The sequence below is a fragment of the Platichthys flesus genome, chromosome 21, assembly GCF_949316205.1.
Source record: "Platichthys flesus chromosome 21, fPlaFle2.1, whole genome shotgun sequence".
Lineage (NCBI taxonomy): Eukaryota > Metazoa > Chordata > Actinopteri > Pleuronectiformes > Pleuronectidae > Platichthys > Platichthys flesus.
In genome coordinates, this window is record NC_084965.1 from 963,966 (window position 1) to 973,499 (window position 9,534).

At 47.3% G+C, this 9,534-nt stretch overlaps 1 protein-coding gene and 1 long non-coding RNA gene across 2 annotated transcripts in view; both read right to left on the minus strand.

The window, feature by feature from the left end:
* The window catches only part of LOC133932456 (sodium channel protein type 4 subunit alpha-like), a 92,856-nt gene extending 87,379 nt beyond the window's left edge, over positions 1-5,477 (minus strand). Inside the window, exon 1 of the mRNA XM_062379133.1 lies at positions 4,828-5,477. The gene's annotated coding sequence lies outside the window, so the exon portion shown is untranslated. The remainder of the gene's footprint in view (positions 1-4,827) is intronic.
* Positions 5,478-6,694: 1,217 nt separating this feature from the next.
* On the minus strand, positions 6,695-9,319 carry LOC133932495 (uncharacterized). Its single transcript, XR_009911957.1, has 2 exons — positions 9,150-9,319; positions 6,695-7,488 (listed from the first exon to the last, which is right to left on the minus strand). It is a non-coding gene; the product is annotated as an uncharacterized LOC133932495 (long non-coding RNA).
* Positions 9,320-9,534: the final 215 nt, after the last annotated feature.

Below are 9,534 nucleotides of genomic sequence, written 5' to 3' on the forward strand. Positions count from 1 at the left end.
GGAGTTCCATCATCACTCGGAGCGCTTGGTTCTGAACACGTGATGAAGATCACTCATCCTCCTCTTCATTGTTTGTTCCATGTTCGCTCTGATCTGTTAGTTCTGGTTTCACTTTGTAATTTACAGACTAAAGACTTTTGTCTGACATACGTCCTGTCGTCATCACGTATGTGGGCGGAGTCTACCTATACTTGACTCTGATTGGTTTGTAGACGGTGTTTGGGGAGTGTAGTAAGCTTGGGGGGGGGTTGGTAGTCTTTCTGTTTGAATGGAGAAGATGATAACATCATGATGTATCACTTCCAGCATCAGCAGCTTCATGCACAGTACTCCACAGTACTCCACAGTACCACAGTACTCCACAGTACTTCTTCTTCTTCTCTTGTTTAATTCTGTCTACTTCCTGTGATTGGTCCAAAAGTCCAAACTGTCCAACAAAGTGTTTTCACTGCAAAAACTGATTCTACGATTTAGTTGCTGTTACAAAAGAGAGAGAAGCTGCTGAACTCTGTCAACAAAAACAACGACAGGCGCTCTGAGGCCGAGCTATTAATAGACACACACACACACACACGCACACATGCACACACACACACACACACACGCACAAACACACACACACACACATCCAGTGAGTTATGTCTCTTCATCCAGTGGCTTTGGTTTTATTTTGACAGCTTCATAATACAACAGGAGTACAGAGGCTGCACACACACACACACACACACACACACACACCCTAGGGTCTTCCTCAGAGTTTGTTTGACTTCATCTGACATTATGATGAAGTTAATATGAATATTAAATGATGTGAATATTAAAGTCACTGCTGAAGGATCCAGTTTGGTCTCACCTCTGGTTTGACTCTTTCTTTAAGAGCTTGATCTCAATTAGGGATCAAAGCATCTGAAGCTTTCACTCGACAGATTTCATATTTAAGCTCCGAGAGTTTCATATTTAGCCTCAAACTTTATTTTGGATGTGGATGAACCTGCTGACGCCCACGTCTCCACAGATCTGGGCAGTCACACTGAGGATGGAGCTGCTCTAACGGAGGAGGAATGAAAGTGTCAGTGCTCTGGGCTCCGAGCTTCAGAGAGAGGATCACTGAGATCCAGCAGGAGAGGACGCCGCGGAGTCAGGTGATCAGGAGGTGAGCCGGGCCGGGCCAGGTGGAACCAGGCCGAACCAGGCCACTCAACAACTGGCCCTGATATCTCCTCTACGTGTTGTTGTCTCATCAGATTCATTTCTCTTTTTCAAACGTATTTACAGAAACAATAAGGAAGTTAAGTTTCTAATCAACAAAGTCTTCTCCTTCAAAACATCTCTTCACTTCAGGTTCTGGGTCCAGCATCAGATCTTTATCAGTGCGGCTCAGTTCCTGCACCTGTGTTCATTAATATCAAACCTCCTGAAGGAGAGAAGCCGTGCAGGTTCTTAAAGGGTCTGGAACCGGAGCAGAGTTCTTCTCTCCAGCTCAGAGAACCAGGACCTTCTCCCTCCACAGCAGGAACTCTGGAGATCAGGAGTGGAATTCAAACCCTGGTTCTTCACAGACTCAGATGATGAATCTCGGTTCTTTTGGAAAGTTCTTCCAGAGTTCTCACGAGCTTTGGTCGGAGCCGCATTTCATTCAACGTCTGACAGGATGTGAACGTTTGTGTCTTTCATGGGAGTTAATGGGAATGAAGACACAAAACAGACGCACAATGAAAAGAAGCCATCAAAGCAAACACTGGGAGGTGGGTTGTGAGGCTCAGGAGGGTTCGAGCTCCGTGATAGAAGCTACAGAGACGCTCTCGGGTTTCACAGGACTGATGCCGGAGCGCCACCGCGCCGCTTCGTCCACCAGCAGCTCGTGTTGTCTCAGCACCGGCACAGAAAGGTCAGGCCTGCTGCTGCTACACTGAACCAACAACACACAACTGTGCAGGGCCTTTCAGCTGCACACACACTGAGAAGCACACAGACACACACACGGTATCAGCTACACACCAGTGCGGGCTCTTGGCTCACAACGCCACACACACACACACACACACACAGGTGTACAGCATGCAAGGCGGGCAGCCCAGCGCCGGGACACCTGTTGAGGGGCCGAGGTGTTGACCCCACTGATCGCACCTGTGACCACACCCACCCGTGACCACACCCACATGCGACCACACCCACATGTGACCACACCCACACGTGGCCACACCCACCCGTGACCACACCCACCCGTGACCACACCCACCAGTGACGTCAGGGCGAGCCTGCACGTGCTCAAACCACCGAGCAGATCACACAAAGTGAACAACCGAACCATCGCTACAGGAAAATGATGACAATCACCAGGGAGGGTTGTGTTGCTGCTGAACGACACACACTCGTCCTTTACAGAGACACAAACAGTCACAGCCAAGGTCCTTGACACAAGACCACACACACACACACACACACAGACAGAGGTTCACGTGCACGTCCTCACATCTTCTCTAGGTGCTCCATGTAACAGGCCTCTGTGGTGTGTGTTGGTTCCTTGGGGCCGACAGCAGCTCTAGATGATGTCAGGAGATCATCTGGAGTTCTGTGCAGCTCTGGAACAGTTTGAATGATGAATCTCAAACTGTCTCCACCAGCTGCAGCTGAAGAGTGAAGCTGACCGTGGATCAGTTCAAAAGACTCAGAAGTTACTGAAGAAACAGAGTTCATCTCCAAGATTCAGAAGGAAACTTTGATTCTGATTTGTTTTTATTCTAAACAGAGTTTGGTGGATTTGTTACAGCAGCAGCTCTTCTGGATTAGGAAGCAGAGGATCATGGGTAATATCCAGTCAGGTTTCAGTTCAGTGGGACGACTCAGTCCACTTCAGCCTTGTAATAAACTTTTGTTTCTTTGATTTAAGTCAATTTAAGTTTTCATTTCCTTACAAAGAGGAAAGAAACACGATCACTCATCCATCAGAAACAGAATCATAAAGTGGGTTTAGATCTTTTTAGAGCTTTTCAGTTCACTGAGTCTTATTTTGAAGACGATAGCAGATCTGATGTTTTCCAGATCTTTCTCCTCTCTTTCCTTATCACTTCATTATGCTCAGACATTATTCCTCCAGTTCTAACTCTGTGTTCACTTCAGGTTCAAAGTCTGAATCATCTTCGGTGTTTGTTCAGCACTGGAGGTGAATTCAGCTCAGAGAGGATGAGCTGGATTCTGCAGCAGCTTGTTGACGTGTTGTTTCCACAGCGAGGGAGATATCACCACTGCCAGAGATCCTCTAATTACAAGTCAGAGGCTGATGTAACCCCCCCCCCCCCCCCCCCCCCCCCCGTCTGCTGGTAATTACAGTTTACATGACGTGACGTGAACGCAGCATCGTGTCCCAGCGTCCTGAGTCCAACAGTCCCCCCCCCCCCCCCTCACCGCCTCTGACCCAGACTGGAGTTCATGCAACCTTCTACAAATAATCACTGAGACCCTTAACTGAGACATCCTGGTCACTGAGGGAGGGTCAGAGGTCGTGACCTCAGGAGGCTTGCTCAAGGACACGTCAGCAGAGAGAAGGGGTTGAGAGGCTCCTGCTGTCTGTCATTAATGGAGATTCAAACTTTTTGTTTAAACAACAAATGTTTAACATCAGAAGCAAAAAAAAAATCTCTTTAGTGAGAAAATGACACAAGTTCCTCATCGTGAGGTTTGAAGCGTGAAGGTCAAAGGTCATCGAGCGACTGCAGGACGGACTGACGTCTCCCGTCCGTCCTTCTGGACAACGTCCTCACATCTGATCCTCCATAAATCACCTGAACCCCCACGTTCACATGATGCACCACACCGAACAACACACACACACACACACACACACACACACATAGAGACCCCCCAGAAACACACATCACTGGAAACACTATGGGAATATTATTTTATAGGAGATGAATAAAAAGGAGCCCTGTGATGTCAGACGACATGAGGTGAACACGATGTGCTGTGGGTTATGATCCTTATATATTAATCATATTTCTCTAGAAGAAAAATACTTGTCCTATTTATTCACATTAAAGTGCCAGAAGAAGAATTAGCACAAATTCCGTTTCATTAATATTCTATTTATTTATTTGTCCGACAGTAACAGTGTAAAATTCAATCAGGACACATTTGCCCCCAGTTCTATTATTGGGTTTTGTGACTTTCTATGTTTTTAAATTGTTGTATATCTATCTCTCTCTCTCTCTCTCTCTCTCTCTCTCTATCCATCCTCCATGTATCCATCTTTCTCTGATGGATTATTAAAGGGACATTGTGAAGAAACCATCAGAATATTCCAGAGATAAAGTTATTTCAATTCACGACTAAGGTTCCAACTAAAATATTAAAATCAGTATTATTGTTGTTGTTGTTCATAAGGATGTAAACACGTAAACAGACCCGGTTCATTCATGGGAAGTGGTGGCTCGGCTCGGCTCGGCTCGATAAGGAGCGGTGTGGGGGGGTCGCATAGGAACAGAGGAACAGTCTCTGGAGGCAGAGAGCGGCTCAAAACACAGGATGAAGAGCGAAGAGGAGGGTGAGAAGTTTGAAGCGAGTCTGCGTCACCAAATCATAAAAACAATAAGAATCACAATCCCAGTAGAAAGTGGACATGACAGCATCTGAAGGAAACTGTAGGAATGTGGATTTGGACACGTGGCGCTGATTTAAAGCAAATGACGCATTGACTTTTGGTTTGAAGACGTTCGATCCATCCCAACATGTGATGAGAGGATTCTGCTTCAACATGCGGCTCTCAAAGGTCAGAGGTCAACAACAGGATCATTTCAACCAACAACAAGCAGCAGCTGCGGGACTCACATGTGAAACTCCTGCGTGAAAAGCTGCGGGTCCGTCACAGCGTCACCGCCCCGCCGCGTCCCGCTCACTGCCGCCACATCCCCCCCGGGGAGCAGGCGCGCAGCGGCCGATCCACGAGAACGAAGCTCCGCAGGACCAGAGGCTGGAGTCAGGTGCGACCTGGAGGAGAGAGGCGCGGGAGCGTGCGTGTGTTAATCCGAGCAGAGTGATGCTGGAGCTGGAGGAGCTGAGGAGGAGCTGAGGAGGAGCTGAGGAGGAGCTGTGGAGGAGCTGAGGAGGAGCTGAGGAGGAGCTGAGGAGGAGCTGAAGAGGAGCTGAGGAGGAGCGGACTGTGGCTCCTCAGCGCAGCCGGGGAGGGAGCGGGGCGCACCGGGCTGCTTCCTCCAGCATCTCCTGAACTTCAGCCGCTTCTTCCTCCTCTCGGTCCCGCTTCGCTCCGGAACAGCTCCGGGTCCGAGGAGCCTCTTCAGCCCGTCAGCGGCTCAGCTGAGAGAACTCACAGAACCACGCGCCTTCACAATAAAAGTCTCTGCTCCAGCTGTTGCTCCGACTCTTCTGCGTCTTTCCGGGTAAACGGAGAAGTTTGCTCGTCACAGCGGAGAGTTGAGCCGCGTCCCGGTGCGTCGGTGGCTCGGTCTGACCCTCCGGACTCCCACCAGCCCCCCCTGCTCGATCCACCCATCAGGGAGAGAGAGAGAGAGGGGGGGGGGGGGGGGGAGAGAGAGAGAGGGGGGGGGGGGATTGAGAGAGAGGGGAGAGGGACAGGGAAAGAGAGGGAGGGGGAGAGAGAGAGAGGGGGGAGGAGAATGGGAGAGAGGGAGAGGGGAAGATAGAGAGAGAGGGGGAGAGAGAGGGGGAGAGAGAGAGAGAGAGAGGTTAAACCTCGTAGTTAATGAACATCTTGTGAAACAGCTGCAGATCAGATTCTTCTTCTTGTGTTTTTAAATAGTTTGTTTGGTGGATGAATGAAATCAACTGATGAATAATAAATAATAAATGTATGGATCAGATGTAGAGTTTCATCACGAGCTCAATCTCTTCTCCATCAGTACAAAGTATTTCTCATAATTCGGATCCTTTGATGACGTGTTGTTCACACTTTGTGTTTGGTCACGTGACACCAGCCTGGTGCACAGCTCCATGAAGAGATGATGGTCTCACTCTGCTGCAGAGGAAGTGGACAGATGTTAGAGCAGCGTGTTCATGAACATGGCGTCACAGTCACATGTTACACTGACACACGTGTGTTGAGGATCATCACAAAGTCACATGATGACCTCTCCACACAGTGAGAACTGGAGCCTGTCAGGAACTGACTCTGTCCAACATTTCTGATCCTGAAGTCACAAAGAACTGAGACGGGCTTGAACAGGAAGTGACATCATCATGTTGAGACAAGTGTCTCCACAAAGTAACACAAACTGTTCAACACAACAGGCCCAAAATGTCCACTGTCTTCAGGACATCATCTCTCAGACACTTTCTGTCCCTTGTCTCTGCTGCGAACCTCCCATCATCAATTATTTCCCAGCATGCAGCTGTTCCCAGAGGCTGCTACAGTCTCCCCCTGGTGGTTGTTCTGAGGTGGTGGTCGAGAACGAACAACAAGAATCTTCATCTACGTTTGTATAAAACGTCCTCGGGTCAGTTTTCTATTAAATATGGTAAAATGTTTATTACACAGTTTCCTCAGAGACTTAAAGATGCTCTGCTCTTCATCGACTCTTCTTCATACTGTAAATGTCTCATTCACTTTTCTTCTGCTGGTTTCCATTATGTCAAACTGGTGATTTTGTTCTTGTACCTGCACCAAGGACGAGATGTTTCCACCAGTTTGTTTGAAGAGGAAAGAAAAGCTGAGTCATGATTCCAGTGAAGTCGGTGGAAGGATGTTTATTGAGCATTAAAGCAGAGACAAGTAGAAACAGAACTTTTCTCTCTGACGTGTTTTTCTTCTCGTTACATCTGGTTTGTCACAGAGGAAATGATCCATGTGTTTGACTCATAGACTGAATATAAAGGCTTTGACTGGGATGTGCTGCTGTTATACTGCAGCGCCACCTGTGGGTCAAAAGAAGAAAAGACACCACCGCTCTGCACCTGATGCAGAAATGAAAACGTCCCATTTTTAAGTCCAGAGTTTCGATCTTTTGTGTCAAAGACAAAAGTCTGATTTTAAACTCAAAGTGATTTGATTGTGTTGAACTTTGTGTTGAACTAAATCAATTTGTGACGTGAATCCAGGAACTTTAAGATCATAAACAAACAGAATGTGGTTCTACACACATGGAGACACACTGAGGGACAAAGGTGGAACAGAATAAAGGAATCTTAAACACATATATGTGACTCTTTATAGAGGGGTTATATATTCTGCTTGTGTTGTGTCATTTCAATAAACACAGTCTTCATGTGAATAAACACAATCGGTGTGGAGGGCCATCTAGTGGTGAAGTTACATATTGCAACCACCTCCTCTGATTCCTCTGGAGCTCTGTCTCCACTCTGCCTCCCAGCAACAAGGTCCAGTCAGAGCCGCTCTACACACAAGCTGCTGCTGCTTCAGCCTCTGGATCCTCAGGACACAGCTCAGCCTCCATCCACACACACTGTCCTCTGCTTCACTCAGACACAGACTCAGACTCAGACCCCCCCCTCCACCTGTTGAGAGAAGAAGACATCATTGTCACAGAGACTCACTTCATCAGCTGTGAGTCAGTGATGCAGCTCATCCAGTAGAAAGAGCAGCAGGGACTTCAGTCCTGTTCAGAGGTGGAGCAGCTTCCTCTCTGCTTCATGTTCACGTGTTGGAATGAACACGCTAAGAGCTCAGTGTGTGTCCTCTGCATGTCAAAGTGCAGAGTGGACACCTGAGAGGTGGATTTACTGCTGTTACAGGTGAAGCCATGTTTCACTGTGTGTTGATGAACATCTGCTTCTGACAAACTGGGACCAGAGGAGACAGATGGACCTCAGCAGAGGCTCTGCTCTGTATAAAGAGCTCCTGGTTACCATGTGATGAGGAGAGGCTTCAGTCCCACTGACCTCAGAGCTTTGACAAAGATCCACCTGATCAGTTATTCACTGATGAAGTGAGAGGACAAACTGTCTCAGATCAGATGAAGACGACAGCGTCTCTGTCCCTCGTGTGAGGCTGTCAGCTGTGGTCCAGCTTCACTTCCTGTTCACATGAAAACAACAACAACTGTCGTCTTCATGTCAACTCAATCACATGATCCCAAGCAGCTTGTGGCTCGTCTGATTGGCCGACTGTTGTCTCTCTGTGTCTCTGTCCAATCCTGACGTCTGTCCTCATTGTCCTCTCACAGCTTCACTGAGGAAACACTGAGGCCTGAACCATGAAGACACTTCATCATGTCCAGGAGATCTTTCTGAGATCAGCTCAACTGAACCTGACAGACACAGTCAGGTTAAGTGGTCACATGACGCTGGTTATCAACTCGTTAAGTTAACTCAGGTTTTCCTCATCGAGATCTGAGCGTGAACATAAAAGGGGCGGGGTTTACTGTGTATGACCAATCACAGACTTGGACACTTTGACTGACAGCAGAGCCTCATATTTCACAACCAGGATCAAACTGTTCTATAATAAAAATCAGAGGAAAACAAACACATGATCCAGAATAAAAGAAACTCAGTCACAGCTGCTAAATGCAGGAAGAACAGCTGGTAAAACATCTGGATCGTGTCAATGTGTAAGTTACAGCGCCCCCTGGTGGCATCTGGTAAAAATATATATTAAGTGACAAACATAATAACGTGTGTGAACGAGATAAATAACTCGAGGCCACGAGATATGAATCTGTTGTTTACTAACAAGACGAGTGGAAGAGAAGAAGACACACACTGTCTCTGAGGACACACACATGGACCTGTCTCCAGGAAGCTGAGGTCATCTGGTGTTTTGGTGACAGGATGAGTCTGGAGACATTGAGATGTTCTGGGTGAGTTAGAGATCAACTGAACCAACCAGACGTTGATTTAAACTTCCCTTATCCGTCCCTCTAAGGAGACCGTGCACCCGACAACAGTGGAGAGTCACTGTGGTCAGTGGGCGGAGCTTCTATACGGGTTGATCTCCAACTTAACCTGGAGCAGGTTAGCTGTTCATCAGAAGTTACCATGGTGATTGACCTGGTTAAGAAGTGGACGAGCTTCGTAGAACTGAAAAAACTAAACCTGAAGTTAACCTGATAACCACAAATCCTGCTTGGTAGCACAGACCCTGGATCTGTGATACTGACTGTGTTTAGTAACATACTGATGAAAGCAGCGTGGACTGACTCCAACCATCTACTGACCTCAGAGTCTCCAGTCGACAGGTTGGACTCTTCTGTAGATCAAGCAGCTCCTTCACTTCTGAGTCCTGCAGGTTGTTGTTACTCAGATCCAGTTCTCTCAGATGAGAGGGGTTTGACCTCAGAGCTGAAGCCAGAGAAGAACAGCTGATCTCTGACAGACTGCAGCTCCACAATCTGGATAAAGAATAAAACATAACTGTAAATTAAACTGAGTTCATGTGTGAAAACAACATACACATATTTATGTTATTTAAATAACAGACACATATTCATGTCAGCACAGACTCATAACATGGAAGATAAATATGAAATCAGACATGTTGGACTAAAAACGAGTCCTGATACAGTACAAATAGATTATTTGGACCCGGTCTCTGTCCTGCAG